Below are 19,850 nucleotides of genomic sequence, written 5' to 3'. Positions count from 1 at the left end.
ATTAATAAAGTTAAGTAAGAAGGCTTCTGCCACTAAAAAAAAAAAATTTCTAGTAATGATCACCGAGGGCTAAAGGAGCACAGAGAAGAAAAGCCTACAAGGACATCGAGTAGATATCATGAAGCAGAAGACAGAGTCTTTAAGCCAGGTGCCAGAATAGAAGAAGGGAACTGCAGGCAGAGGCAACAGCTCATTAAAAGAACATAGCATGGCCTGACCCAGGCGGTGGCGCAGTGGATAGAGTGTCAGACTGGGATGCAGAGGACCCAGGTTCGAGACCCCAAGGTCGCCAGCTTGAGCGCGGGCTCATCTGGTTTGAGCAAAGCTCACCAGCTTGGACCCAAGCTCACTGGCTTGAGCAAGGGATTACTCAGTCTGCTGTAGCCCCACGGTCAAGGCACATATGAGAAAGCAATCAATGAACAACTAAGGTGTTGCAATGAAAAAGTGATAATTGATGCTTCTCATCTCTCTCCGTTCCTGTCTGTCTGTCCCTATCTATCCCTCTCTCTGACTCTGTCTCTGTAAAAAAAAAAAAAGAACATAGCATGTAAGAGGGCATCAAGGAACACCCATACAGCAGGCTCATAAGTCTGGAGACCAAAGGAATACAGCTCTTGGCTGTCTCCACACCAGGTTCTTTCTTTACACTGCAATCCAATATGCTAACAATAAAGCTAATGCTGACCCACCTGTTAAGAGGGAAAGTAGTCTATCTACACTGCGCAACACCTTGCAGCTTACCACCAGTGTCTGGCATAGTACCCTGAATGGAGAAAGTACCTAATTTATGTTAATGACAATGATAAAAGGGATTAGAAAATGCATTCTCAAATATTCAGATGCTTATTAACAGCTACAGATATCAATAAAATGCAGGTGAGTTGCTGAAGCTATCCCTGGATTAAAACATGAGGGAGAGGAAATTTAGTATGCCCAGGCATTTATTTGCAAATGGATCAGAATGCAGCTGGCTCCTTTTGCAGAAAAATCATTAGGCCACAGCTGCTCCCCAAATTACCAAAAATCAAATAAGTAGTTGTCATGTGAGAGCAGGATTAGAGGCTGCCTCAATTTCCATTTAGGAGAAAACATCAATTGCCACAAGTCCCACCCCTCAGTCTCCGACAAGCACAAAAGACACTTCTATTCAGATCTGCTTGCTGTGAAGTATAGCATTGTTGCCTGCCTGCTTCTATGGGGGCCTCAATCCTGCAGATCTGTCAGTACACAACCAGCATCCAGTTAAAGCTCTTTCTTAGGTTCTCACAGAGAGTTAATGCATGAGTTTTCTTTTGAGATAACCGAACTTGTCTCTGGATAAAATTATAAAGGTGTAAGTGTCAATAAGAAGACTATGAATCTCTGTGATTCAATCATTCTATCATTCCATAAATATTTATTGAATTCTTATCAGGTACTCCTAGGTTATTTTAGCACTAATATTCCAAGAAAAACTATGATTAGCAACTCTAATTTTTTATCTTTAGTTTAAAATTTTTATTATTGTAGAAGTGACACATGTTCTTTTTGGGTAATTGAGAAAGTAAAGGTATGAAAACAAACAAACTAACAAAACAGAAATTACTACCCATATTACAGAGTTAACAATTTGATGTATACAGTATGCTTTTAGCCTGTCCCCCTCCCCATTAAGCTTTTTATATGGTTTTTAAAAGAGTGAGGAGACAGTGTACATACTATTTTATAAATATTTCAGTGTAATAAATAAAATATTCATGTTAACAGTTTTACATCATTATTTATTTATTTATTTTGAAATTATATTTAATGGGATGACACTGATCAACAAGAGTACATAGGGCCCTGGCCGGTTGGCTCAGCGGTAGAGCGTTGGCCTAGCGTGCGGGGGACCCAGGTTCGATTCCTGGCCAGGGCACACAGGAGAAGTGCCCATTTGCTTCTCCACACCTCCGCCGCGCTTTCCTCTCTGTCTCTCTCTTCCCCTCCCGCAGCCAAGGCTCCATTGGAGCAAAGATGGCCCGGGCGCTGGGGATGGCTCTGTGGCCTCTGCCTCAGGCGCTGGAGTGGCTCTGGTTGCAACGTGGTGACGCCCAGGATGGGCAGAGCATCGCCCCCTGGTGGGCAGAGCATCGCCCCTGGTGGGCGTGCCGGGTGGATCCCGGTCGGGCGCATGCGGGAGTCTGTCTGACTGTCTCTCCCTGTTTCCAGCTTCAGAAAAATGTAAATAAATAAATAAATAAATAAATAAATAAATAAGAGTACATAGGGCCTGACCTGTGGTGGCACAGTGGATAAAGCGTCGACCTGGAAATGCTGAGGTTGCCGGTTTTGACCCTGGGCTTGCCTGGTCAAGGCACATACGGGAGTTGATGCTTCCAGCTCCTCCCCCCTTCTCTCTCTCTGTCTCTCCTCTCCTCTCTCTGTCTCTCCCTCTCCTCTCTAAAATGAATAAAAAAATTTTTTTTAAAAATCTTTAAAAAAAAAAGAGTACATAGGGTTTTGGTGAATATCCCTATAGTCTAAGCTGCTGACTGTGCTGTGTGCCCCACCCCTCAAACTGAAACATCATTTTTTAAATGTTTACAGAGCATTCCCTGTAAAAGTGTACAGAGGCCCTGGCCGGCTGGCTCAGCGGTAGAGCATCAGCCTGGCGTGCGGGGGACCCGGGTTCGATTCCCGGCCAGGGCACATAGGAGAAGCGCCCATTTGCTTCTTTATACCCCCCCCTCCTTCCTCTCTGTCTCTCTCTTCCCCTCCCGCAGCCAAGGCTCCATTGGAGCAGGGATTGCCCGGGCGCTGGGGATGGCTCCTGGGCCTCTGCCCCAGGCGCTAGAGTGGCTCTGGTCGCGGCAGAGCGACGCCCCGAAGGGGCAGAGCATCGCCCCCTGGTGGGCAGAGCATCGCCCCTGGTGGGCGTGCCGGGTGGATCCCGGTCGGGCGCATGCGGGAGTCTGTCTGACTGTCTCTCCCTGTTTCCAGCTTCAGAAAAATACAAAAAAAAAATAATAATAAAAAAATTAAAAAAAAATAAAAGTGTACAGAACTTAGATTTTACTATATAATTCCCAAAAGTCAGTCATTTAGATTGTTTTCAATTTTTCACTATTATAAACAGTACTGTGATAACAATTCTGATATTCACTAAATATCTGTTGCCTAAATGAATGATTTACTAAGCTTAGAGTTTAATACATACTAATTATTTTCTTAGCATTAAAGGGACATAAAACTTGAAGTAATCACACAGTAATGATTCTGGACTAGCTGTTATGGCAGGCACAGAAAGGTAATAAAGTAAAAACAGCAATGTAGACATAAAGATAAGTACATAATACTTGGTGGTGGATAGAGGACAGAATGAAATCTTAACCTTGACGATGTAAATGATAGCTCCTAGAAAGTGAAATATAGAGCAATTACAACCATTTCACAAAACTGCAAGTTGAGACTGTACTAAAAGTTGATGGAAGCCCCAGCTGGTGGCTCAGTAGATAGAATGTCGGACCAAAGTATAGACATTCTGAGTTCAATTTCTGGTCTACACAGGAGAAGTGACCATCTGCTTCTCTTCCCTTCCCTCTCCCCCTTCTTGCTCTCTTTCCCTGCTGCAGCCAGTGGCTCAACTGGTTCGAGCCTGGCCCTGGGCACTGAGGATAGCTCAGTTGGTCCCAGTGCATCAGTCAGCCTCAGGTGCTTAAAAATAGCTCGATACTGGAACACCCCTCCAAGACAGGGGTTGCCAGGTAGATCCCTGCAAGGGTACATGCGAGGGTACATGCGGGAATCTATCTCCCCTCCTGTCGCAAAAAAAGAAGGGGAGGGAGGGAAGGAGGGAGGGAGAGAGAAGGAAGGAAGGAAGGAAGGAAGGAAGGAAGGAAGGAAGGAAGGAAGGAAGGAAGGAAGGAAGGAAGGAAAGGAGGAAGGAAGGAAAGGAGGGAGGGAGGGAGGGAGGGAGGGAGGGAGGGAGAAGGAAGGAAGGGAGGGAGGGAGGGAGGGAGAAGGGAGGGAGGGAGGGAGGGAAGGAGGGAGAGAAAATAAATTAGTTGATGGATCAAAAACAAAAGTTTAGGAGCGTAAGATCTTGCTTCCTGACACTGTCCTTAGTTTGGCTCAAATAGACGCTTATAAAAATTCTCAAAAAAATAAAAACCATTTAGAATTTGGGATTTACTGAGGGTTCAGTGAATTAGGATTATAAAATAATATGCATATTGAATTGAATTTTTTAAATTGCACGTGCAGCCGTCCACCTCAGTCCCTCTTTCATGACTCCTGTTCCTCCCATCATCACGGCTTTAGAGGATATAGCTATTCTAAGGAGTGGGTCCTATAACCGGAAGGTCCTGAAGCATGCTTCCCAGCTACAGGAACAAATGCAACTCGTGAAGTTTCCAAAGCAACATTTTTGGAAGTTATAGTCTTCTGTGAGCACCAGGGTAGTCAACTGATTTCATGTTTTTCTTCACCCATATTCAAAAGTTTAGTTACTAACCACCCCCACTTTCAGTAGATGGAAAAGAAATTAATAAAAAAAAAAGGACAAGGAGCTGACTGACTTTTTAGGAAAATGAAGAATTGTGCACATAACTTTTATGTTTGTTATCATTATACTATTTTATAAAAAATTTTAAATTGAATTTTAAATAGTACGAAAGTCCTAATTATTATTTATACAAATTTAGAAACAAGAAAAAAAATTTAAAAATGTAAAAAAAGGAGGCCAGACCAACCATTGAAATCAAGTCTATGCACAGAGTCAAGATCTAATAACCAAAACTCCAATATCGACAGTACTGTATTCTCCATAAATTTTGCACAATATATAAATAATGCATTTATCATCCATTAGTTTAAAATAAGTAATATCACCTGACCAGGAGGTGGCACAGTGGACAGAGCATCGGACTGGGATGTGGAGGACTCAGGTTCGAGACCCTGAGGTCGCCAGCTTGAGCGCGGGCTCATCTGGTTTGAGCAAAGCTCACCAGCTTGAGCCCAAGGTCGCTGGCTCGAGCAAGGGGTCACTCGGTCTGCTGTACCCCCCGCCCCCCGTCAAGGCACCTATGAGAAAGCAATCAATGAACAACTAAGATGCTGCAACGAAGAATTGATGTTTCTCATCCTTCTCCCTTCCTATCTGTCTGTCCCTATCTGTCCCTCTCTCTGTCTCTGCCACACACACACACACACACACACAAAACCTTTTAAAAAAATAAGTAATATCCCTAGGAGTGTACTCACACCTTTCCCTTACCCCTCTCTTTCCCCTTCCCTGTCTTCTCCCCCCACTACACTCGGGCTCCCTACAAAACTTGCAACCAGGGGAGCAGTGGGCAGTGGCAGCTGGTACTGGGCTAGCCTGCTGAACCTGTCTCCAAGGCCCCCTCTTCTTTGACTTTTCAATGAGCCAAAGCAGACCTGCCTAGGCGCTCCTGTTGCTTCTTCTATCCTAAACCCTACTTTGTTTCACTGTCCCTAGCTTTAATATATGTATCCTCTAAATAGAAAAATAAAAAAATAAAGGAATACTGACATTTAAAAGCATGCTTTCCCACTTGACCAGGCGGTGCTGCAGTGGATGGAGCATCAGACTGGGATGCCGAGGACCCAGGTTCGAGACCCCGAGGTCGCCAGCTTGTGCGCGGGCTCATCTGGTTTGAGCAAAAGCTCAACAGCTTGAGCCCAAGGTCGCTGGCTTGAGCAAGGAGTTACTCGGTCTGCTGTAGCCCCCTAGTCAAGGCACATATGAGAAAGCAATCAATGAACAACTAAGATGCCACAACAAAGAATTGATGCTTCTTCTCTCTCTGACTGTCTCTGTCATAAACAAACAAACAAATAAATAAATAAAGCATGCTTTCCCACACATGGAGGTGGGCATAAGAGGATTCGTGGCAACAGCAATATTAACACAAACAATGAGTGAGCCTAACATTCATTTTGTGGTTTACCTCCTATGTTCTACGCCCTCTGATCCACTGTTTAAGAGCTAAGGAACAAACACATACACACAGTATCATTTGAAGCTTTTTTTTTTTCCCCAGTTGAAGCTTTTTTAAAAAGTCAAACTATGTGCTCTGTTGGAGAAGTTCAGCTGGATAGAGTGCTGTTTCGATATGCCAGGGTTGCCAGTTTGATCTCTGGTCACAGTACATACAAGAATCAACCAATGAATGCATAAAAACAAGACAAAACATAAAGAAATCTCTATTCCATGACAGCTGCATTTATTCAGAAAAACAGATAATGAAAAGGTGTATGATAAATTACTTAGGGTTTTTGTTGTTGTTGTTCTAAGCCAGGGGTCCCCAAACTACGGACCGCGGGCCGCATGCAGCCCTGAAGCCATTTATCCAGCCCCCGCCGCAGTTCCGGAAGGGGCATCTCTTTCATTGGTGGTCAGTGAGAGGAGCACATTGACCATCTCATTAGCCAAAAGCAGGCCCATAGTTCCCACTGAAATACTGGTCAGTTTGTTGATTTAAAATTTACTTGTTCTTTATTTTAAATATTGTATTTGTTCCCGTTTTGTTTTTTTACTTTAAAATAAGATATGTGCAGTGTGCATAGGGATTTGGTCATAGTTTTTTTTTTATAGTCTGGCCCTCCAATGGTCTGAGGGACAGTGAACTGGCCCCCTGTGTAAAAAGTTTAGAGACCTGTGTTCTAAGCAATACTTTTAAGAGATAGCATTATCTACTCAGCCTACAGATAACCATAGGTCACAGAAGCCCTCTGTAACAACTCTGGGCCACCCTTAGGGTTCTGGATGGCTACAGGATGGAAGCACTGCTAACAGTGACGAGCAGCATTCCGCAAACATTCCAGCTGTGTGACAAAGGCTTCAAATGGACTGAGTCAACCCAGTCAAGTAACTAATTCAGTGGTCCATGAGGGAGCACCAATGGCAACCTCCACTAAGACAGTGGGGATGGCCTGACCAGGCGGTGGCGCAGTGGATAAAGCGTCGGACTGGGACGCCCAGGACCCAGGTTCGAGACCCCGAGGTAGCCAACTTGAGCGCAGGCTCACCTGGTTTGAAAAAAGCTCACCAGCTTGGACCCAAGGTCACTGGCTCAAGCAAGGGGTTACTCGATCTGCTGAAGGCCCACGGTCAAGGCACATATGAGAAAGCAATCAATGAACAACTAAAGTCTCGCAACGAAAAATTGATGATTGATGCTTCTCATTTCTCTCCGTTCCTGTCTGTCCCTGTCTATCCTTCTCTCTGACTCTCTCTCTGTTCCTGTAAAAAAAAAAAAAAAGACAGTGTGGATGGAAAAAGCAATGTGAAGTATTTAGGTGGTGAATATGGAAAGGACTTAATTTAACAATTGCATGTGAACAGTGAGAGAAAGGTACGTTACTCCAAGATGATTCCCACGTTTCTGGCTTGGGTTAGTGAGTGAGTGGTTCATTAACCAAAGCAAGGAGCAGTAAAAGAACAGATTTGCAGAGGAAGACAACATTCACGCTGGCCATCTGAACAGACACCTAGATCGGGAGCTAAGTGCAGGTGCAAATTTGTGATTCATCAAGGGGATGATGATGAAATCATAGAGCATGAATAAAACTGATCAGGAATAAAATACATAAAGTAGGACAATAAAAGAAGTAGAGAAACTAGGAGAATATTCAAAGGGGTATATATAGGAAGGGAAAACAGGATAAAGAGAGAACGTTAGAAGAAAAAATGAAAATCAGGAGTCAGTAGTGTCATGGTAGGCAAGTGAAGAGAGAAACCAATAATATGAAATGCAGTAAAAGAAGTGTTGAGATAACACCTTGCCCAAAGACGCAATACATTCACTTATTCAACACATAAGTGATAATCACCTACTGTATGTCAAGCACTGATAACAGACTGCAGTGAACAACAACTAAGTCTCTGCCTTCAGGGAATTTACATCCTACCAGAGGGAGATCAAACAATAAACAAATATATGCACAATATTTTAGGAAGGACGGGAGGTGGGGAGAGGGGGAGGGAAGAGGTTAGTCAAGTAATGCCTTTCTGACAAGTTGTCTGAGCTCAGATCTGCAAGAAGTGAGAGATACAGCACGAGATATTTGGAAGGGTAGCAGACACCAAGAACAGCAAATGCAAAGATGCTGAGGAAGGAGCCTGCCTGATGTGACCAAGAAATGGTCCTGAAGCACCCTAGGCTAGGGGAGGAGAGGCAGTGGGTCAGAGAGGTTAGTCAGGGTCAGGCTTGTGAGGCCTTGAAGGCTACATGAAAATCCTTAGATTTTGCTCTGAATGAGATGGGAAGTCTTTGAAAGGTTTTGAGCAGTGAAGAGATAAATTCTAATTTTCTGATTTACATTTTAAAAGGCTCACTTGGCCTGCTCTGTGAAAGCAGGCTGAATGGAGAGGAAGGATGGAAGCAGGAAAACCAATTATAAGGCTTGGACCAGAGTGGCAGAAGTGGGGATAGTGAGAAGTTAGATTTTGCATGTGTCAGGAATAGAGCTGCCAGGATTTCCTGATGATTTGGATGTAGGGTACAGTGAAAGAGAGGAGGCAAGAATAACTCCAGGTTTATGGTTTGAGCAACTTGAAGAGCATAATAGCCATTGACTGGAATGAGAATGTCAGAGGAACAACTGAGATGCCTAACTGAGATGCCTATTAGAGATCCATGTAGAAATGTTGAGTAGGTTGTGAATTGGTGGATTAAGGGTGTTATTTTTTTTAACTGTTTTTAGGTGCTTTTAACTGCTTTTTTTAAAACTATTTTTAACAGCTTTATAACATATTTTTTTGCTCCTTTTTTGAAGGATATAATTAAAAACTACTTATATTCTTAGAAATGTGAAGTCAATATTTGTTATTTAGGTACATTAAGTTCTCAGCAAATCAGATGTAAAAGTGACTTTTCTAAGGTAACAATAAATATAAAGTCACAATTAACTATCATATGACAGTTTACAACTCTCTGTCAAACACTTTTTAAAATTAATGTCAAAACAGTCTTCGAAAATTAGGTTAACTACGTAAGTTAAAGTAACTATGTTGGGAGATACAAGAATGTGCTCTGTAAATTATTATATGAATAATCTTTCTTTTTTTCCATTCCTTCTTTTTTTTTTTTTTTTTTTTTTTTTAAGAGATAGCTGTAGTATAAGTAGAAAAAAAAGCCAGACTTGGGACTCAGAAATGCCTGGTTTTCTAGTTGTACAACTTTGATGGGGGAAAATCATAAAGTTTCTAAGAGCTATTTCATCATCTGCAAACTGAGAATGATAATGCTAGGATATGTGAACCCTGCCCTGGCCGGGTCTCAGTCGGTTAGAGCATCATCCCAATATGCCAAGGTTGCACATACAAGAATCAACCAATGAATGCATAAATAAGTGGAACAAATCAATGTTTCTCTCTCTCTCTCCCTCATCCTCTTTCTCTCTAAAACCAATTTTTTAAAAAAGTAAACATGTAGTGAGCTCTTATTATGTACTGGCTGCTTTTTAAAATACAAACATACATATATAGATATATAAAATCTTATGTAACTCTCACAACCCTATAGGGTATTATTAATTACTACCCTTATTGACATATGATGAAATCAGGCAGGCAAGAGCTTTTAGAAACAAAATTTAAATCTTGACAATGTGCACAGTGCTTTACAATTTACAAAACATGCTCACATCTTAACTTTAAAAGTAGGTATAGCCTGACCTGTGGTGGCGCAGTGGATAAAGCGTCGACCTGGAAATGCTGAGGTCGCCGGTTCGAAACCCTGGGCTTGCCTGGTCAGGGCACATATGGGAGTTGATGCTTCCAGCTCCTCCCCCCCCTTCTATCTCTCTGTCTCTCCTCTGTCTCTCCCTCTCCTCTCTAAAATGAATAAGTAAAAAAAATAGTTAAAAGTAGGTATAGTACAGTATTAGACTGAACAATATGAAATTGCTTTTTGTAGGTCTACAATAGTCAAATATCAGCAATTTCACATGGTTCAACCATAACTATTATGCTATGGGTACTTAAAAAGATGAAATATGAAAAATTTTTTTAATTGTAAATTGCTATGGAAGGTATTATTTTAATCAGCAATAAAGAGAACCACACTAAGAATTATTGACACAATTGTGAAATTGAAAAACGTATGAAAAGGAGCAGACAATAAATATAGAAATCCATTCAAATTACACATTAATCAATACTCAATAGAAAACAGGCCATAATATATGTATCCAACCCAGGTTTCTATTTGCAGTCTTAGTATTTTTGAGGATTGATCTTTGGAACAGCATGGCGATAATCTCAGGCTGACATTATTTTTCCTACAACACTCATTACTACCTGATGCAGCATTTGTTTTTTTGTTTATCTGTTTTCTCAACCCACTAGAAAGTTCATGAGAGCAAAGGTTTTTCTGTTTTATTCAGTGCTTTACTCCCAGCACCTATAACTGTTCAGGCTCACAATAATCTCTCAAACTCATTTGTTGAATAAATGAGAAATTAGAACTTCCTAAATTACTTGGAAGAATGCATGAAATACATTTTAAGACAAAGATCAACAGTACCAGAGATTTTGTAATATAAATAATAACAAAACAAAACTTTCTAAGTGGCATAATAATAGTTCCTACCCATAAACACTTCAAAAGTGCCAAATATCTAAATTTTGAATCATACCCATTCAAAAATTAAAATCCTCATAATTGCCTGACCTGTGGTGGCTCAGTGGATAAGGCGTCAACCTGGAAACACTGAGGTTGCCGGTTCAAAACCCTGGGCTTGCCTAGTCAAGGCACATATAGGAGTTGATGCTTCCAGCTCCTCCCCCCTTCTCTCTCTCTCTCCCTCTCTCTCCTCTCTCAAAATGAATAAAAAAAAAAGTTTTTTAAAAATCCTCATAATTACTTTCTGAGCAATCTATTAAAATAAACAGTATCTTGAATTACATACAAAATTAAATTTAGGATAGCGTATAATCAAAGTTACAGACACAGTAATAAGAAGGAAAAATCATCCTAGAATCCTAGATAATGGAAGAGAAAAATTAAAAGCGTATATGTTTCAAACTGAAATAAATGAAATTCAGAAATTAAAATGAATACAAAATTAAAATGACTTCATTTAAAATTAAGAGTAATAAATCCATTTTAGAATTTGTTGAACCTGTACAAGATATCCCTAAACTTAAAGGGGGGGGGGATATACTATCCTAAGTTTCTAAAGAAACAAAACCTCCCTAAATGTTTACACTATATTTCCTGTTAAAAAAAAATCACCAAAATTTTTCCATGACTATCAAATGTTGCATCCATTTAGAATAAGTATTTGAAACAGTAGAGCACTGTTAAAAAAAAAAAAAAAGATAATAACTTATAAGAATAAAAATGTTTTTCTCACTTCCAGTTTTTCGATGTGATCTTTGATAAAATTTTAAATAACAATAGGGGGAAGGGACCATTAAATGTAACTTACCATACACATTTATCAGCAGCCACTTGGTCCTGGCCACAATAGACATCCTGCAGCTGGCTGTCAAACCACCAAAAGCTGCTGTCACCCACCTTCCTAGTCTCTCAGAACTAAGCTCATTTGGGTCAAAACAAGTCAACTGTCTTTCTCACCAGCAGTAATATACTGGAATAAAAGTGTCAAGTATAATTCTGTCTGCCAAGATTTTGTTAAGAACAGACTTGTAACCATTAAAGGGGACATTAACTTAGAATTATTCCCTAAAAGAAAAGGATTATCTGCATCTGTAGCTTGATTAGGATAATATTTCTGAGGTTTTGATCTATAATCAAACCAGAAGAAAGGGAAGCAATTGGTACAAGCAACAAATATCACAACCTCCAAAAAGAGTGAATTAAAAGTAAACTATTGAGAAAAAAAACACACGAGTATGCCAGAAGCAATATGTAAATAAAACTAGAGTTATAATTTAGTACAGAGTCCACGTGTTGTTCAACAAGGAATTATTTATTCTTAGTATAATCACAAATCTTTAGGATAGAGGAATACCACAGACGTATTAAAAGGATGAAGTAGACTGATGTGTAGTGACACAGAAAAATGTCCACAATATCTACAGTTGGAAATTTAAAAAAATAAATAAACAGGATATAAAATCTGCTAGAAAAAAAAATCTTCTAGAATGAGTGTGGTCTCATTTAAGAAAAGTATAGATATGATTATTATGGGCCAACAAAATACGGTAATCTAGAAAGATATACTGAAACTGTTGAGAATGCTATCCTTCTCTGCAGAATGTAATTATGAATTGTGAAAAGTTTTCTTCTATTTTATAATTTTTTTCTCCTTTTAAAATAATAATGTAAAATAATAAAAGATAATGTACTTTTATAATGGGGTGTGTGTGTGTGTGAGAGAGAGAGAGAGAGAGAGAGAGAGAGAGAGAGAGTTAGCGTGGTTATTTCCAGGTCTGGGAAAGAAATGACAAACAGCATAATAAGCCTCTTTTCTCTTTTACCAAATGAAAAATCTGAGGGCAGCCTCCAAGCTCAGACATATATATACCATCAAAGCTTCGTGATGTCCTCGGGCAACCCTTTCTTTAAACAGAATCCTATGTAGAACCTCAAAATGTAAGATAAAGTAGAGCTTCTATTATTAAATGGGCTGGAGGACAGAGAGCTATCACCATCCATTCCCCTCAACCCCTGCAGGATACTGAGACTCCTCAGGACTCCACAGAGCACAAGCAGAAACCCTCTGGTTAATGAAAGTGTTCCACTGTGCAACTAGGAAACTGAGGCCCAAGATTAGCCTCTTGTTAAGTCCTCCACCTTATGGACTGGCCCCAGGGTCCTTTTATCTCCTACATATTATAGAAATAGTCTCTGGGCTGTGTCTTTCCAGTACATATCAGAAAGCTTAGAGAACGGTAAAAATACAGAACACTGGCTCCAAAATACCAAAAAAAAAAAAAAAAAAAAAAAAAAAAAGACTGCATTATCAAAATTTATAAATGTATAATAATGGTGCTCGCTTCGGCAGCACATATACTAAAATTGGAACAATACAGAGAAGATTAGCATGGCCCCTGCGCAAGGATGACACGCAAATTCGTGAAGCGTTCCATATTTTAAAAAAAAATGTATAATAATGTCTAAAAAAGAAAAATTAACATAAAGGTTCTTGATACCAACAAGATTTTAGCAAACCACAACTCTCCAGTGACTTTGCAAATATGTGTTTTTCTATTGCCCAAGGTCCATGTCTAGCTATACATATCCATCAAAGTAACACAAGCTGGAATCTGCCACTGAGAAAAACTAATGAAAAAAGGCAGCAACAGAAGGACAATTTTGAAAACTACAGAGACAAAATATGTTAGTCAAGTGGGTAGATAACTAGAGATGTCAGAGATAATGCCCTTGGAGGTTATCAGATTTCAAACAGACTCCAACAGTCTAATACACCGAGCACAATCCCAAAGGAAAATCTTTGTATTTTTCTGAAGAAAGAAGCAGGGAGACAGAGAGACAGACTCCCACATGCGCTGGACCAGGATCCACCCAGCATGCCCACCAGGGGGCAATGCTCTGCCCATCCGGGCTGTTGCTTCATTGCAACGGGAGCCATTCTAGCGTCTGAGGCGGAGGCCATGGAGCCATCCTCAGCACCCGGGCCACCTTTGCTCCAATGGAGCCTTGGCTGTGGGAGGGGAAGAGAGAGAAAGAAAGGAGAAGGGGAAGGGTGAAGAAGCAGATGGGCACTTCTTCTGTGTGCCCTGGCCGGGAATTGAACCTCGAACTTCCACATACCAAGCCAACACTCTTATCACTGAGCCAGGTGGCCAGGGCCTCAAAGGATATATTTTAAAAGTCTTAGCATGACCAGGTGGTGACGCAGTGGATAGACTATCAACCTGGGGTGCTAAGGACTCAAGTTTGAAACTCTGAGCGCAGTTCATCCGGCTTGAGCATGGAATCATAGATATGACCCCATGGTCGCTGGCTTGAGCAAGGGGCTATTAACTTGGCTGGAGCCCCCTGATCAAGGCACATATGAGAGAATGCAATCAATGAATAACTAAAGTGCTGCAACTACGAGTTCATGCTTCTCACCTCTCTCCCTTCTGGTCTGCCTCTCTATAATAATAATAATAATAATGATAATAATAATAATAGTCATAAAACTATATTCTAGACTTTGGTCTAAAAAAATACCATTTCAGGAAAGTATGGGATGATAAGGACTTGTGTCATCATTAAAAATAAAAAGATTCAGCCCTGGCCGGTTGGCTCAGCGGTAGAGCGTCGGCCTAGCGTGCGGAGGACCCGGGTTCGATTCCCGGCCAGGGCACACAGGAGAAGCGCCCATTTGCTTCTCCACACCTCCGCCGCGCTTTCCTCTCTGTCTCTCTCTTCCCCTCCCGCAGCCAAGGCTCCATTGGAGCAAAGATGGCCCGGGCGCTGGGGATGGCTCTGTGGCCTCTGCCCCAGGCGCTAGAGTGGCTCTGGTCGCAACATGGCGACGCCCAGGATGGGCAGAGCATCGCCCCCTGGTGGGCAGAGCGTCGCCCCTGGTGGGCGTGCCGGGTGGATCCCGGTCAGGCGCATGCGGGAGTCTGTCTGACTGTCTCTCCCTGTTTCCAGCTTCAGAAAAATGAAAAAGAAAAAAATAAATAAATAAAATAAATAAATAAATAAATAAATAAATAAAATAAAAAGATTCAGGGGTGCTGGTTCATGCTAACCATGGAAATAAGCATCAGATGACAAGCAAGATATGTAAAATGTGGATAATGAAAGGGGATGTCTGCATCAGCCTGATCACACCTGTATTTAGGGCTGGGCACTTTAGTTTTTAAAGATGTAGAGAAATCCCTTTATAATTCTCTAGGACTATGAAAAGAACCAATATTATAAGGAACAGTTGGAAAAAACAGATGTTTAAATCTAAAGGACATTAGGTGGAAAAAAAGTAGGTTTACAGTTGTGAGTACATAAAACAGAGTTAATAAAGCTATTGCAATAATCATAAGCTGCATGCCTTCTTCCATACAAACAGTAAACCTACTTTTAATCCACCCTTTTATTAAAAGACTATTAGGAATAGAAATTATAAATATTATATGGTCCTAATAATAAAAATAGGTAAGAAGTTAGGGTAGGCAGGGCAGAATTCTAGTCAACAGACAACTTCTCTGATAGGTATGAAGAAGGGGTAGTCGGAAGCAGTGAGTTCTGCCATCATTAGGGTTCCTCATGCAAAGCATAGACAACCTCTTAAGGCAGGCATGGCCAATACACGGCCCACAGGCCACATCTGACCCGCGATTAAATTTTTAATATTCTCTGCATGACGCACTGTGGAAATGAAATAAGTGGTACTTTTAAATCGTTATACATAAACTACAATATCTAACCATTGTACAACAATGAAAGTTAAAACCTCAGCTACTCAGAAGAAGAAGTATCTTTAATTATTGGAAATCGAGATATTTAAGAAGATAGTGATACGCGGAAAAGAATTCCACGTGTGACTAATCTAGGGTCAACTTCCAATAATTGGTCGAATGGATTCGCAATACTTATTTTTTTAAAAAATTCCATTATAAAGATTTACAACTTGGCCTGACCTGCGGTCGCACAGTGGGTAAAAGCGTTGACCTGGAACACTGAGGTCACTGGTTCGAAATCCCGGGCTTCCCTGGTCAAGGCACATATGGAAGTTGATGCTTTCTGCTCCTCCCTCCCTTCTCTGTCTGTCTATCTCTCTCTCTGTCTCCTCTCTAAAATGAATAAATAAAATCTTAAAAAAAAAGACACTGTCTGACTTTAATAAAGATTTACAACTTTTGTACTCATCTATGCAATTTTTATAAGCAATTGAATAATGAAAAATATGGAAATTTAAAAAAACTTGCCAAGGAATATTTAGTAATCTTCAGCTCAACTTATATTTGTGAACAAACTTTTTCTTTAATGAATCTAAATAAAAGTACAAGATCAAGACTGAATGATTTACATTTGGAAGCTGTGCTAAGAATAGCTACTACAAGTCTAGAGCCAGATATTAAAAAAATAGGTGATGCAAAGTGCCTCAACATATCATATTAGTTTTTTTGTTAACTTGTACTAAATTACTTACATTTATTCATAAACAAATTACATAAAATTTTGTTTACTTAAACAAATCATTTTTGTATTTATCATTTTTTAATTTTAATATTTCCTCTGGCCCGTGAAAAATGTTTTCTTTCTAATCTGGCCCAGGGGCAAAAACTGTTGGCCACGCCTGTCTTAAGGGCACCAGAGAAGTAAGCCTGGAAGGCATCTTCACTCAAACTAGCATGCACAAGTAGGGAAGCAAAAAGCTCTGAGATTCTGCACAGAACCAGTGTTCCTTTACAGACCCGAGTAATGTGTTTTTGAAAAACACAACAAACTTAAAAATACTCGCCAGCCACTTTGGAAAAGTTTGGCAGTTTTTTACAAAACTCAACATACTCTTACTATATGGCCCAACAATTATACTCTTTGATATTTACCCAAATAAGTTGAAAACTTATTCTTGCAAAAACCTGCATTATAGATGTTTGCAGCAATTTATTCATAATTGCCCAAACTGGGACGTAAAAAAAGATGCCCTTCAACAGGTGAGTGGATAATCAAAATGTGCTATATCCATAAAACAGATTAGTAATCAGCACTAAAAAGAAATGTCCTAAGAAGACATGGAAGAACCTTAAATGCAACATAGTATATGATTCCAACTATATAATATCTATAAAAGGCAGAACTATGAAAACAGTAAAAAAAATCAGTGGTTGCCAGCCAGGGTTTCAGAAGTGGGAAGGAGCAGAGGGGATTTGGGGGCACTGAAACCATTCTGTATGGTACTGGTATGGAGGATACATTTGTCAAAACCCAGACTGTACAGCCTAAAGAGTGAGCCCTAGTGTAAACCATGGCCTTAAGATATATTGATTCCTCAATTGTAGCAAACTTATCGCACTAAAGTAAGATGATAATAGGAGAGGGAGAGAAAGGCAAGAGGATGCATAGGGGAACCCACTGTACTTTCCATTCAATTTTTCTATAAACCTAAAAAGACCAGTGTTCCATAAGTCATGGTAAGGGTTGGGGACAGGGATTTTAAGGAATAGTCAGGAGTACCTCCAATTTAAATTATCATACCCTATAGTTATATAATGCTGAATAATTTTAGTTTATACAGGGTGGGGCAAAAGTAGGTTGACAGCTGTACACAAAAGAATTTACTCGTGTATTTTTGTATTATTTTCCATATGAGTAACTGTAAACCAACTTTTACCCAATCCTGTATATAATATATAGTTGATAGTTTACATATATATTTATTCTTAAAATATGGTTTATATGTGTACATAGTGTATAGTTAATAGGTATATAATGCTGTATACATTTGAATGTATAGGATGCATGGTGGTGAGAAAAGACTGAAGAGGTCAAGCAGCGTTGGGAGGGGGGCAGTTTCATCTAGTGAGACAGTGTTGCTGATAGAGCCTTCCCAACACTGTCACCAGTGAGAAATGCCTGGGATTGTTCCTTCTTCACTATAAACAATGGTTTGGCAGAGTTCATCTTTGCCAGCAGTAGTATATAGGTAGGCACTTGTTTGCAATCGTGTATCATGCTCTTCTTGCTCCCTTCTCCCGGTAGCATGGCATGCTAAGAAAGGTCTAACTAAAAAATACACAAAAGTTCAAAAGCACTTAGGCCAAAAGAAGTTCCACTACAGTTCAGTAACCTGTGCTTTGCCCAGTGACACAGAGTTGCCAAGAAAAGATAAAATATAGCCTTGGCCAGGTAGCTTAGTTGGTTGGAGCGTCATTCCGATGTGCCAAGGTTGTAGGTTTGATCCCTGGTCAGGGCACATACAAGATTTTCTCTCCCTTCCTCCCTTTCTGAAATTAATAAACTAAAAAAAACAATGGCCCTGGCCCATTGGCCCAGTGTGTGGATGTCCCAGGTTTGATTCCCAGTCAAGGCACACAGGAGAAGTGACTACCTGCTTCTCCATTCTTTCCCCTCCACCTTCTCTCTCTCTCTCTTCTCCTCCCAAAGCCCTGGCTCTGTTGATTTGAGCGCACTGTCCCCAGGTGCTGAGGATGGCTTGTGGAGTCTCTGCCTCAGGAGCTACAAATAGCTCGGTTGCAAGCATTGGCCCAGACTGGGTTGCCAGGTGGATCCTGGTCAGGTCACATGCGGAAGTCTATCTCCCCTCCTCTCACTTGGAAAATGAAAAAAAAAAAAAGACAAACTATAAACAACACATTGTATTCTGGTTTAAAGAGTACAGAAATACTTTGTAGGCTTTTCATTTGTTAAAGACTTTATTTATTTATTTATTTTAGTTTTTTTTTATTTTATTAAATTTAATGCAGTGACATTGATAAATCAGGGTACATATGTTGAGAGAAAACATCTCTAGATTGACATTTGATTGTGCTGTATACCCCTCCCCCAAAGTTAAATTGTCTTCTGTCACCTTCTATCTGGTTTTCTTTGTGCCCCTCCCCTCCCCAACCCCTCTCTCCTTCTTCACCCCATCCCCTCTTCCCCCACCCCCACCCCTGTTGCCATCACATTCTTGTTCATGTCTCTGAGTCTCATTTTTATGTCCCTTCTATGTATGGATTCATATAGTTCTTAGTTTTTTTTTCTGATTTACTTATTTCACTCCGTATAATGTTATCAAGGTCCATCCATGTTACTGTAAATGATCCGATGTCATCATTTCTTATGGCTGAGTAGTACTCCATAGTATATATGTACCAAAGCTTTTTAATCCACTCGTCCTCTGACGGACACTTGGGTTGTTTCCAGATCTTCGCTATTGTGAACAATGCTGCCACAAACACGGGGGTGCATTTCTCCTTTTCGAGCCGTTCTATGGTGTCCTTGGGGTATATTCCTAAAAGTGGGATAGCTGGGTCAAAAGGCAGTTCGATTTTCAGTTTTTTGAGGAATCTCCATACTGTTTTCCACAGAGGCTGCACCAGTCTGCATTCCCACCAGCAGTGCAGGAGGGTTCCCTTTTCTCCACATCCTCGCCAGCACTTATTCTGTGTTGTTTTGTTGATGAGCGCCATTCTGACTGGTGTGTGATATCTCATTGTGGTTTTAATTTGCATTTCTCTAATGATTAGTGATGTTGAACATTTTTTCATATGCCTGTTGGCCATCTGTATGTCCTCTTTGGAGAAGTGTCTATTCATCTTTTTTGCCCATTTTTGGATTGGATTGTTTGTCTTCCTGGTGTTGAGATTTACGAGTTCTTTATAAATTTTGGTTATTAACCCCTTATCAGACGTATTGTCAAATATGTTCTCCCATTGTGTAGTTTGAAAGACTTTATTTTTTTAAGAACAATTTTAGGTTTACAACAAAATTAATAGAGATGTACAGGGATTTCCCTTGAACTCACACATGCATAACCTCTCCATTATAAACATCATGCATTAAGAGTGGAACTTTTTTTTTTTTTTTTACCTCCAACGAACTTACATTGACACATCATAATCACCCAAAGTCCAGTTTACCTTAGGGTTTACTCTTACTGTTGCATATTTCTATGGGTTTGGACAAATGAAGTATCGATCGTTATATCATCAGAGTATTTTCAGTGCTCTAAAAATCCTGTGCTCTGCCTACTTATTCCCCCACCCAAAACCAGTAATCACTGATCTTTTTCTTCTCTCTCTAGTTTGCCTTTTCTAGAATAACACAATAGTTTTAACCATACAGTATGTTATCTGCTTGTAAATATACACATGAAATATTTTATGTAAGATTAAACATCTTACAATCTTTACTTGCGATAGGAATAACAGCTTCTTTTTTTTTTTTTTTGCATTTTTCTGAAGCTGGAAACAGGGAGAGACAGTC

The 19,850-nt window shown here is 40.2% G+C and overlaps 1 protein-coding gene and 1 non-coding gene across 7 annotated transcripts in view; one reads left to right on the top strand and one right to left on the bottom strand.

The window, feature by feature from the left end:
* Window positions 1-19,850, bottom strand: part of NRF1 (nuclear respiratory factor 1) — a 135,941-nt gene that overhangs the window by 101,300 nt on the left and 14,791 nt on the right. The window contains exon 1 of one of the 6 annotated variants that reach the window (XM_066262294.1): window positions 693-715. The exons of the other annotated variants lie outside the window; for them this stretch is intronic. The gene's annotated coding sequence lies outside the window, so the exon portion shown is untranslated. Of the gene's footprint in view, window positions 1-692; window positions 716-19,850 lie in introns of those variants that run through there. 6 annotated transcript variants of the gene reach the window in all.
* LOC136327841 (U6 spliceosomal RNA) lies at window positions 12,951-13,057 on the top strand. The gene has a single exon (XR_010729902.1). It is a non-coding gene; the product is annotated as a U6 spliceosomal RNA (small nuclear RNA).

Source organism: Saccopteryx bilineata, chromosome 2 (assembly GCF_036850765.1).
Source record: "Saccopteryx bilineata isolate mSacBil1 chromosome 2, mSacBil1_pri_phased_curated, whole genome shotgun sequence".
NCBI lineage: Eukaryota > Metazoa > Chordata > Mammalia > Chiroptera > Emballonuridae > Saccopteryx > Saccopteryx bilineata.
This window is presented reverse-complemented; position numbering and strand designations above follow the sequence as displayed.